The sequence below is a fragment of the Papio anubis genome, chromosome 6, assembly GCF_008728515.1.
Source record: "Papio anubis isolate 15944 chromosome 6, Panubis1.0, whole genome shotgun sequence".
Lineage (NCBI taxonomy): Eukaryota > Metazoa > Chordata > Mammalia > Primates > Cercopithecidae > Papio > Papio anubis.
Genome location: NC_044981.1, coordinates 103370307 through 103380938, shown reverse-complemented (window position 1 = coordinate 103380938; position 10632 = coordinate 103370307). Strand labels below are relative to the sequence as shown.

The 10632-nt window shown below is 45.9% G+C and overlaps 1 non-coding gene and 1 pseudogene across 1 annotated transcript; both read right to left on the bottom strand.

The window, feature by feature from the left end:
• Positions 1-4366: 4366 nt before the first annotated feature.
• On the bottom strand, positions 4367-6571 carry LOC101021720 (annotated as a pseudogene).
• A 3521-nt stretch (positions 6572-10092) lies between these two features.
• LOC116275521 lies at positions 10093-10198 on the bottom strand. The gene has a single exon (XR_004184647.1). It is a non-coding gene; the product is annotated as a U6 spliceosomal RNA (small nuclear RNA).
• Between the last annotated feature and the right edge of the window lie 434 nt (positions 10199-10632).

Genomic DNA, 10632 nt, shown 5'->3' with positions numbered 1-10632 from the left:
GCCAAGCCATGTTTAATTGATTTAGAAAATGAAGAGATGGAGGCCGGGCATGGTGGCTCACACCTGTAATCCCAGCACTTTGGGAGGCCGAGGCAGGTGGATCACAAGGTCAGGGGTTCAAGATCAGCCTGGCCAACATGGTGAAACCCCAGCTCTACTAAAATATGAAAATTAGCCGGGTGTGGTGGCACACGCCTGTAGTCCCAGCTACTCAGGAGGCTGAGGCAGGAGAACTGCTTGAACCCAGGAGCCAGAGGTTGCAGTGAGCCAAGACTGAGCCACTGCACTCCAGCCTGGGCGACAGAGCAAGAGTCCGTCTCAAAAAAAAAAAAAAAAGAGAGAGAGAGAGATGCAAAAATATCCCGGGTATCTTCATATGTCAGTATATATGTGTGTGTTTAGTACCTCCTGGTTGGGACCCAGTTTGAAAGCCTGAGAGTTCTGGAGATGTGAATGCCTGAGAATCACGGTTTTACTAGGCAAAGATTTTCTCCTCTTCTCAAAATAGCTGTAGTTATTAGACATCCTAGGTATTTAGGTTCCATGTCACTTTCTCCAATTGGGGCAGGTTTTAGGAAATTGTGCAGGTGCCTGGTTTCCTTGTACAAACACATTTGCTGACTTACCCACTAATGTCGGAGCCGCTAAGTTTTCATGACTCTGTCATTGACTTAAATACTTCCTTTTCCCTTGACTGAGTCTCCCCTTATGAACTTTGGATGTTTAAAATGGAATTTAGTGATGTTTTCACACCACATTTTTCATTATTTAGCACTTTGGAAACAGAGCTTGTTTTGTTATAAGCTTTTTATTCTTCTTAACCTCCTCTGAATACTTGAAACCTTTCACGACGGAAACGAGTTTACTGTGACCTGAGTCGGTATTATACAGTAAATGCATGATTCTCAAAACACACTGTTTATATGGAGAATAAACGTGGTCCGGAACACAGTGTTCAGTGTCTGAAATGAAATGCAAGTCTCCCGTTTCCCAAGGCTGACAGGGTGGTTGCTGAATGATATTCCAGCTGCTTAAATGAAGGGCCCTGGAAAGGTTTGTTGGAAGTGAATTCAAGGGCGTTGCCTCTTCGTGGTTGGGTTTGCTCTCCGCAGACCCAGGAATGCCCTACTTTCCTTGAATTCTGAGCTTCAAAGCTTACATCAATGTCCATCTGCTTAACAACCTGTTTTAGTAACCAAGTATACCAAGATGTTACTGTCACATTAAACTGTACTCCTGCACCCTTTCCTTTCCTTCCCCTCCCTTCCCTTCCCTCCCTCCTTCCCTTCCCTTCCCTTCCCTTCCTTCTTTTTTTTTTTTCTTTTTTTTTTTCCCGGTATCTCACTCTGTCACCCAGGCTGGAGTGTAGTGGTGTGATCTCAGCTCACTGCAGCCTCCACTGCCTGGGTACAAATGATCCTCATGTCTCAGCCTCCCGAGTGGCTGGAAATACAGGCATGTACCATTATGGCCTGGCTAATTTTTGTGTTTTAAATAGAGATGAAGTTTCACCATGTTGGCCAGGCTGGTCTCGAACTCCTGGCCTCAAGTGATCTGCCTGCCTCGGCCTCCCAAAGTGCTGAGATCACAGGCGTGAGCCACCGCGCCCGGCCTGTACTTCCTTTCTTGATCACACCACCACAGTCTTGACTTGCAGGTCAATCTATACCTTATTTGACATAAAATATTGTCAGCAAGTCTAATGGAACATTCCACCAGAGTGGGAAACCCATCTCCAAGATGCAGTGGTGAGCTATTAATTAAAGCTGGCTCGTGCCCTCAGAGCAACTTTCTTTGATGCTGCTTGTGACAGGTCAGCATTTGCATCATATGCCCAGCGGAGCCTGCTCTGCCTGGCGTTATCACTTGTCCTTTAGGGACGGTGTGGCCTCTTTCTTCATGGCTGTGTTAGATGTCATCCAAGTGAATTGCTTCTTTCTCTTTCCTGTTTATTTGTTTTAGGGTGTCACCTCTTAGCCATCTGAGCACTGGGCTGGCTGCCAAAAAAGAGGTGATGATGTAACGGGCCAACTCCCATGTGGCTCAGAGGGGGAGGACCCCAGGACTCCAGGATGGGACAGGGCAGCCACTTCTCACCAAGGTGACACTGGGGCTTCTGAGTGAGCCTCTGAGTGGGGAATGGGGGGAGGGGCAACATGATGGAGGGGTCAGTGACACACCCCTGCCCCCATGAAGAAAGGATTTCTGCTTTGAAATTCCTCTACTAGAAACTAATTCCTTCTGCTCAGTTTTATTCCTCAGGAAGGGATGTGTGCGTGTGTGTGTGTGTGTGTGTGTGTGTGTGTGTTTTAACAGTTCTTTCTTTCTTTATTTTTTTGAGATGGAGTTTCACTCTTGTCACCCAAGCTGCAGTACAATGGCGCGATCTTGGCTCACTGCAACTTCCACCTCCCGGGTTTAAGCGATTCTCCTGCCTCAGCCTCCCTGAGTAGCTGGAATTACAGGCATGCGCCACCACGCTTGGCTAATTTTGTATTTTTAGTAGATGGGGTTTCTCCATGTTGGTCAGGCTCGTCTTTAACTCCCAACCTCAGGTGATCCACCCGCCTTGGCCTCCCAAAGTGTTGGGATTACAGGCATGAGCCACCGCACCCGGCAAACAGTTCTTTCTTCAAAAGTGTTACATATTTATTGTAGAAAAATTTAAAAATTCACAGAGGCAATAAGTCATTAAGATCAATCAAGAACTATATACATATAATTACTATTTAAACCTGAGGGGCGTGTGTGTGTATGTTTGTGCACGTGCACACATGTGTGTAGAGACAGAATTTCATTTCTGTTTTTCTTTTTTTTTTTTTTTTTGAGACGAAGTCTTGCTGTTGCCCAGGTTGGAGTGCGGTGGCACAATCTCGGTTCACTGCAAGCTCCCTCTGCCTCCTGCCTCAGCCTCCGGAGTAGCTGGGACTACAGGTGTCCACCACCACGCCTGGCTAATTTTCATACTTTTGTAGAGATGAGGTTTCACCATATTGGCCAGGCTGGTCTCGAACTCCTGACCTCAGATGATCCGCCCGCTTTGGCCTCCCAAAGTGCTGGGATTACAGGTGTGAGCCACCGCACCAGTATAAAAACTGATATCATGTAATACACACATTTTCAGTACAGTAAAAAAAAAAAAGTCATGTGGTGAAGACTTTTTCTTTCCGATAAATATCAATCTATATCATCATTACATGGGTCCGTCAAAATTTGTTTAAATAAAAAAAAATTTAGTTTCCAGATTTATACTTGGGTGAACGTGTTTGAAGTTAATTTGTATTTTCTTCTTTTTGAGACATGGTCTTAAAAAAAAAAAAAAAAAGATGACTATTCAGGGCGCTAAACAGCCTGTCTGCTCCCTATTGCTAAAATAATCCAACACTAGTCTTTTCTCACCTAGGAGTTGCATACAATTTCAGCAAATGCAAGAGATCCAGAGCAGCTCTAATATTCACCACTTCTATATACCTAGTGCTTAGAATAGGCTCTTTTCCAAGTGCTTTATGCCTATTAATTTACTCCTCACGAAAGCCCTGAGAGGAAGGTGCTGTCACTAAAGCCCACTCCACTGCGGGGACACACGCACCCAGAGGCCAGGCAACTGTGAAACTGCCTTTGCAAAATTAAGACTGAGACAGCGAAAGAGATCTAACTTAACTGACTCCATCTTCCTTCTAACCTCCAGGCAGTCTTTGTTCATTCCTGGGCACAGACTGAACTAACAACTTTGGGAGAAACTTAGCTTATAGTTTATAGCTTAAAACAAAGACGGTAACAGCCCTTTCCCAAAGCAGACCTCCCTCTTGCCTGGGGACTAGATTGCCTTTGTGGGACTAACATTAGCCACGACGTTAGAAATTATAGTTTAGGAGTCATGCAGCTGGAGGCTACAAGATTCTGACCCTCCGTAAACTGCTCCTAGAAATCATTGCTTGAGATATTTTGCAGACCCTGCACTTGACGGATCAGCTGGCCCCACCCCATCAGTAAACGGGCTCATCTGATCTTGTGGCTCCCACCTAGGAACTGACTCAGTACAAGACAGATTTGACTCCCTAAGATTTCGTTCCTGACCAGTCAGCGCCCCTGGCTCACTGGCTTTCTCCTACCCATCGAATTGTCCTTAGAAACTCTGCTCCCAGAATGCTCGGGGAGACTGATTTGAGTAATAATAAAACTCCAATCTCCTGCACAGTCGGCTCTGCATGAATTACTCTTTGTCTGTAGCAGTGGATGAATTGGCTCTGTCTAGGCAGCAGGCAAGGTGAACCCCTTGGGCGGTTACAACTGGCCCATAAGTGCGAGGCTCATGAGCAGCAAAGCAGACTAGCCCCCCAGGCAGCTCGCTCTGACCGCTGACCCTTTACCCTTTCCCGTAGAACCGGTGTGCAGCCATTAGTTCACACAAGTCACATGAAAGCCCTGTGTGTCCAATCGTGCAGCCGCTGTCCACCACAACAAATATGGTGTTGGTCGGAAAACAATAGCTCTCCCCTCAGACACACAGTGAACCTTCTCTTTCTGAATATGTCCATTTCTTCAGTAACTACAAGAGGTATCTGCTATGTGCCAGGTGCTGTTCTAGAAACACATCGATATTCTTGTTTCTTTTTTTTCTTTTCAGAAGCCAGTTGGAGTTTATGGTTTCATTTGCCCAAAAATCCACCTTCGTGGACCTCAAATTCTTTCCAAGAATCACTACCACACATATTAATTTGAACATTCTCCACCCTTCCACCATCCCTGCTTCTCCTGGGAACTTTAAAATAAAAATGGCCTGTGTGCCCCCACTCCAGGTCCTCGTGTAGGACTGTCTCTTCTTCTCTGGGGGCTGCAGTTCTGATGCGAATGATGGTGCTGTTCCAGTGCTGGGCCATTGCACAACACGAGTTTTGTTTCAGGAATTTTTAAATTTTTTTAGAGGGAGTCTTGCTCTGTCGCCCAGGCTGGAGTGCAGTAGTGCAACCTCAGCTCACTGCAGCCTCTGCCTCCCAGGTTCAAGCGATTCTCCTGCCCCAGCCTTCTGTGTAGCTGGGACTACGGGTGTAGGGTGCCATGCCCAGCTAATTTTGTATTTTAGTAGAGACGGGGTTTCACTGTGTTGCCCAGGCTGGTTGCGAACTCCTGACCTCAGGTGATCTGCCCGCCTCGGCCTCCCAAAGTGCTACAGGCGTGAGCCACTGCACCTGGCCTCCGGGCAGTTTTATAGAAGGCACCTGTTCCTAGCACCTCGGATTTGGACACCAAGCCACCTAGCTTCTCACCTCGCTCTAACAAAGAATCCATGGTATTGTGCAGAATGATCTGGTTCTCATCTGGTTCGGCCTGCACTTTAGTCATGGGGTCAGCGTCTCGTGGGTTCTGGTATCTACTGAGGTGACCATCCAGGGATGCAGAATGGATTGTAGCAGGGGATCCTACTGGCCAGTCTTTCCTGTTGACTTGCTTGGAGAATTCATCTAGTACTTTCTCCAGCAAGGTAAAGGCCACCCGGGATGGGCACTCATTGTCAGTAATGACAACACCTGCAAGACTGTCATTCTGAACATAGACGTGCCACAGATAGTCTTGTTCTGCGACAGAAGCTCTAGTGCCTTTGGATGAGCGCTCCATAATCAGTTGACTTGTGAAGGTCATGAATTCCTGAACGCAGGATCTCTGAGAAAAGCTGAAGGAAGCCACATCGTCGTACCCGACTTTGAGCAGTACTACCTTGGCCTCGCCTTTGTAGAGGACACTGAGGCTGTACAGCTTCATGGCTCTGTGCCCTCAGGCCACCTGCCTGCCCAGCTGCGGGACCGCTCTGGGTATTATGACTGTGGTATTATGAATACCACATTGGTATTCATAATAGATGTATGCACAAGGCATGGAAGCTACTCAAAACACACAAAGATACCCGCCTCCTGGAGGGGATATTGCTCAGACCAGCAGGTAACAGGCCCTCGTATAAGAAACTAAGAGCTTTAGAGGGGCCCCTGCCTGCGCAGGCCCAGGTATAATTGTGACGGAGAAGCTGCACTTCAGTCCCTCAGCCAAAACCTCTCTCGGGTGCCTTTCATTTGATTCCAGCTGTCCTGTCTTCCTGGCTCCCAGTGCGCTGTGCTGTCTTCCCAAGTTACTCCATTTGCTGATCCCAGCCCCGGATACTGTGCATCTGTCCATCCATCCAGTGAATTCTTTCAATCTGTTGTTCAATCACCTCTTATTGAGTTCCTTCTTGGTGACAGGCACTGTGCTGGCTGGTAGAGATATACAGATAGACAAGGCAGCCCTTTGCCCGTGAGCCAGCTCCGGGACATTCGGGTGGAAAGCACCAGGCGTTGATGAAGCAGTCAATTAAGTTTGATGACATATTCTGTATTTGGAATGAAAGATAGAAATTGGGCTGGGTTTCGAGGCTTACGCCTGTAATCCCAACACTTTGGGAGGCCGAGGCGGGAGGATTGCTTGCTTGGGCCCATGAATTTGAGACTAGTTTTGGCAATATAGTGAGACCTGGTCTGTACAAAAAATAAAATAAAATAAAAAACTAGCTGGGCATGGTGGCATGCACCTGAGGTGGGAGGATTGCTTGAGCCCATGAGGTCGAGGCTGCAGCGAGCTGTGATCATGCCACTGCACTCCAGCCTGGGTGACAGAGCAAGACTCTGTTTCCAAAAAAAATTGAACAAGTATTGGGTAACACCTTTAAAAAGAATGTCTGCAAAATTGTTTCTAGTTTCTCTGGGTTTCTTCCCATCAGGTAGCAGAATGTTAGAGTAGGAAGAGGATTTGCGAGGTCATCCAGCCAACCTCCTGGCTGCCTTACAGAAACTTGAAGATGGTCTCGGATTAGAACTCGCTCCTTAGATGTTTCAGAGACACAACCTACTGTGCACAAGCAGACTTGTCCAAATTGATGTTTAACATTGATAAGCTATACTATTATCTCTAACCAGTTGTTCCACACCCTGCCCCAATCACTTTTTTTTTGTTTTTTGAGACAGAGTCTCACTCCGTCGCCAAGGCTAGAGTGCAGTGGTGTGATCTCACCTCATTGGGACCTCTGCCTCCTGGGTTCAAGCGATTCTCCTGCCTTAGCTTCGTGAGTAGCTGGGATTACAGGCACCCGCCACCACACCCACCTAATTTTTGTATTTTTAGTAGAGATGAAGTTTCACCATCTTGGCCAGGCTGGTCTCAAACTCCTGACCTCAGGTGATGCACCCACCGGGGCCTTCCAAAGTGCTGGGATTACAGACGTGAGCCACTGAGCCCAGCCCCCCATCACTTTTAATGTAGGCAAATTCGTAGGAGCTTTGAAATATACAGTCAGGTGATGCTTCACTATGGGGATATGCTCTGAGAAGTGTTAGGTAATTGTGTTGTTTTGGAAACATCATAGAGTGCATTTACACAAACCTAGATGGTATCGCCTACCACATACCTAGGGTAAGTGGTAGAGCCTATTGCTCCCAGGCTACAGACCTGTACAGCAAGTACTGAATACTGCAGGCAATTGTAGTGCAATAGGAACTATTTATATCTTCAAACATATCTAAACAGAAAAGGTAAAGTACAAATATGGTAACGTAATCTTAAGGGACCACATAAAGAAATGACTGGCAAAGTTACATAAAAATGCCCTTGGCAATTATGCATGACTTGACCTGCAGTAACTACCGGGTCCCACATAATGAGCGGAAGGTCAGGCACCCTACTACAGCTCATAATTCACATGGGTAATTTGATGTAGTTGTTAATGGTCTGCCATAAAAAACAGTCATCATCCTAACAGCTCCAAAGCTATTTCTATAACTGATCTTTATCCTAGCAGTCACAGCTGAACACGCCCACATGGATCCTCAGTGAAAGGCAAAGTTAGAAGCTGGCAAGCTCTCCACTAGTTGCAATCACGCTGATCTAAGATGAATCCTTTTATTGGAAATCTGGTGGGCAAAGTGACAGAAGCTCTCTTTTCCCTGGGAAATAATATAGCTTCTAGGTAATGTGTACATTATACAGCCCATACTTCCTGGCCATGCTTTGCCCTAGGGTTGGGGAGACACAGTGGGAGAGAGAGAGGGGGAAGGGAAGGGGGAGAGGGAGAAGGAAGAAAGAGGGAGGGGAAGTGGGTGGGGGAGGAGGAGTGGGCATGAGGGGGAAGAGAGAAGGAAGAGGAAGAGGAGAGGGAGAAGAGGGAGGGGAAGTGGAGAAAGAAGGGGAGGAGAGAGGGAAGGAAAGGAAAGGGACAAGAGGGAGGGATGACAGGGAGAGAGAGGGGCTTCAAACAACCTTCAGTGCACACAGAATGGCCCCCTGCTTCTATTTCTTTCTTTGAACCAAGAATTTAACTGAAAAAGAATTTTAAGGCCCAGTGTAGTGGCTCATGCCTGTAATCCCAGCACTTTGGGAGGCCGAGGCAGGTGGATCACTTGAGTTCAGGAGTTTGAGACCAGCCTGGCCAACATGGTGAAATCCTGTCTCTACTAAAAATACAAAATTGTACCGGGGAGGCTGAGGCAGGAGCTACTGGGGAGGCTGAGGCAGGAGAATCACTTGAACATGGGAGGCAGAGGTTGCAGTGAGCTGAGATTGCGCCACTGCACTACAACCTAGGCAACAGAGTGAGACTCTGTGAAAGAAAGAAAGAAAGAAAGAGAGAAAGAGAGAGAAAGAGAGAAAAAGAGAAAGAGAGAAAGAGAAAAAGAGAGAAAGAGAGAGAGAGAGAAAGAGAGACAGAGAAAGAAAGAAAGAAAAGAAAGAAAGAAAAAAGAAAAGAAAGAGAAAGAAAGGAAGAAAGAAAGGGAGGAAGGAAAGAAGAAAGGAAGGAAGATGGAAGGAAGGGGAAGGAAGGGAAGAGTAGGGAAGGAGGGAGGATGGAAGGGAGAGAGGGAGGGAAGGAGGAAGGAAGGAAGGGGAAGGGGAAAGGAAGGGAGGGAGGGAGGGAAGAAGAAAGGAAGGAAGGAAGGAAGGAAGGAAGGAAGGAAAGAAGGAAGGAATTTTAAGACTAAGTTCAGTCATGCACCAGTTTCAGTGAACTATGAACTAAATATACAGCGGTGGTCCCATAAGATTATAATGGAGCTGGAAAATTCCTATCACCTAGTCACATCTTGATGATCCTGACCCTGTGTAGGCTAATGTATGTGTATGTGTCTTAGTTTGTAACAACAAATTTTTAAAGTTAAAAAATAAAAATTTTTTTAAATAGAAAAAAGCTTATAGAATAAGGATATAAAGAAAGAAAATAATTTTGCAAAGCTGTATAATGTGTTTGTGTTTTAAGCTGTTTTACAAAAGAGTCAAAAAGTTAAAACAAATGAAAAAGTTTATAAAGTAAGAGAGTTACAGTAAGGTAAGGTTAATTTATTATAATATAATTTATAATTAATTTATTATAATATTCTTTTAAAATATGGAACACTGCATGAATTTGCATGTTGATATGGTTTGGCTGTGTCCCCACCCAAATCTCATCTTGAATTGTAATCCCCATAATCCCCACATGTCATAGGAGGGACCCAGTGGGAAGTGATTGGATCATACGGGCAATTTCCCCCATGCTGTTATTGTGATAGTGAGTGAGTTCTCAAGAGATCTCATTTTTTGTTTGTTTGTTTCGAGACGGAGTCTTGCTCTGTAGCCCAGGCTGGAGTGCAATGGCATGGTCTCAGCTCACTGCAACCTCCACCTCCTGGGTTCAAGTGATTCTCCTGCCTCAGCACCCCCGAGTAGCTGGGATTACAGGTGCTTGCCACCTTGCCCGGCTAATTTTTGTATTTTTAGTAGAGACGGGGTTTCGCCATGTTGGCCAGGCTGGTCTTGAACTCCTGACCTCAGGTGATCTGCCCGCCTCGGCCTCCCAAAGTGCTAGGATTATAGGTGTGAGCCACTGCGCCCTGCCGAGATCTGATGGTTTTATAAGTGTCTAGCATTTCCCTTGCTTGCACTCACTTCTTCCTGCTGCCTTGTGAAGAAGGTGCCTTGTTTTTCCTTTGCCTTCTGCCATGATTGTAAGTTTCCTAAGGTCTCCCTAGCAATGCTGCACCGTGAGTCAATTAAACCTCTTTCCTTTATAAATTACCCACTCTCGGGTATTTCTTTATAGCAATGTGAGAACAGATTAATTCACATGTCATCCTTGCACAGGGGCCATGCTGATCTTCTCTGTATCATTCCTTAATTTATTACTGAAGAAAGAAAAATATTTGTTATACATTTGGCGTAGCCTAAGTGTACAATGTTTATCAAGTCTACAGCAGTGTACAGTAATGCCCTACGCCTTCACATTCACTCATCACTCACTCTCTGACTCACCCAGAGCAACTTCCAGTCCTATAAGCCCGTCCATGATAAGTGCCCCGTTCAGGTGTGCCATTTTTATCTTTATGTATTTGTAATTTTAATTATAAGGAAGGAGACCACTACTACTCCTGCTGCCCTCCTCCCCCCACCTTGCCTAGTTCACAAGTCAGGAGTAAAGAGAGAAAGAAACAAAAGTAAGATAAATAGCCAGACAACCTTGGCACCATCACTCGGCCCTAGAAGTTAAACAAAGTAATAATAACAACATCAACCCCTGGCCTAAACTACTTGTGTTATCTGTAAATTCCAGACACTGTATGAAAAAAAAGCATTGTAAAA